Raw genomic sequence first — 1355 nt, forward strand, 5'->3', positions numbered from 1 at the left:
AATACAGAAGAGATATTCTGAAACAAATGAAAAATCAAGATCATGAAGCAGTGGCCATTATTTCTAATGTATAACAGATACTGAAATGGGGGAAATGAACAGAACTATCTCCTAGTGTGGTGGTGACAAAGGACAGAGGTGACTTTCAAAAATGCAGGGGACATAGCTAACTAACTTACCACCTCCTTCACATAAAGGTGAGAATCACTTGGGCAAATCTAAGTCCCTTAGCAGACACATCTTACAGCAGTTAATGAAATGGTTCATACTTCAGTAGAAAACTGTTTCAATGGTGAAAATGAGAATCAGAAGCATATTTTTATGTGACATTTGGTAGTTGAGGTTTTCCCAAACAGCCACCGCAAGTTAAGATCATGAAATTGATGTCTCCCAGCTGCATGACTATCTGCACTCTCATTCACCAAAGAACATGAACTCTGCTGGGTGCTCCATATTCTGGGTGGAGAACGCCAACAGTTTTGTGTAGCCTATATTGACAATGGGCATCAACTGTCCTTTTAAATGCATCACCCCACAGAGCTGGCCCACCAGGTTTCATCTGGAAAATAACCAGATGAAAGTTCATAGACTCCTTTTGGACGTTTTTCTATTTTGCACCATGGTACCACATAGGTAATCTCAAACTCTTGTTTATCAATGAGAGCCAAATTTGGAATGAGAAGTTGTTCTTGGCATGCCTTATTTTTGGCCAAGCCTTTCCAAACTTCACCTTGATGAGCAAAACTATCATACTTTCAAACATGGAACACTTTATTCATTCTGCCTACAAATTTTGCACTCCGTAATCCAACCAATTCAGAGGGAGCTGTTCAAAGATGAATGTTTTTCTTAATATTTTCCAGAAACTCATCTATCTTTGAGGGTTTAAGGCAATAAGTATGAAATTCATAGAATGTTCCATCATATTATCTGGGGCCCCCATAGCAAAAGATAAACACATCTGAGGGGCGAGCGGCCATGTGGCCAGAACCCTAGTCAGGTCACTTCAGAGAATGAGCATGTCATGGCTTGAGTCCCAAGAAGAGCAGCCATTCAATGATCTTTCCAGGACTCATCCTTTTATGATTTCCCTACTGGAAACCAAGACCTGGCCCATTTTTGAAAGAGTAAATATACTTTAATATTTAAAATATAACTATTAAGCAATTTAAACATAATTGCTTATGCCAACATGATTCTTATGAAACAAACATCACCAAACTCGCCTTGTTTCTGTATTGAGAGGTTATCAAGAGAAGTCAACATTTTCCTGGGTCAAGACTTCAAGAAGTCATTGTCACACTATCCCTATGGACATTATAGATAAACATGGACTGAATGACGGTTAAGTAAAG

The 1355-nt window shown here is 38.8% G+C and overlaps 1 pseudogene; it reads right to left on the minus strand.

The window, feature by feature from the left end:
• Positions 1-263: 263 nt before the first annotated feature.
• On the minus strand, positions 264-1021 carry LOC124244980 (protein NipSnap homolog 3A-like; annotated as a pseudogene).
• Positions 1022-1355: the final 334 nt, after the last annotated feature.

Source organism: Equus quagga, chromosome 9 (genome assembly GCF_021613505.1).
Source record: "Equus quagga isolate Etosha38 chromosome 9, UCLA_HA_Equagga_1.0, whole genome shotgun sequence".
In the NCBI taxonomy this organism is placed as follows: Eukaryota; Metazoa; Chordata; class Mammalia; order Perissodactyla; family Equidae; genus Equus; species Equus quagga.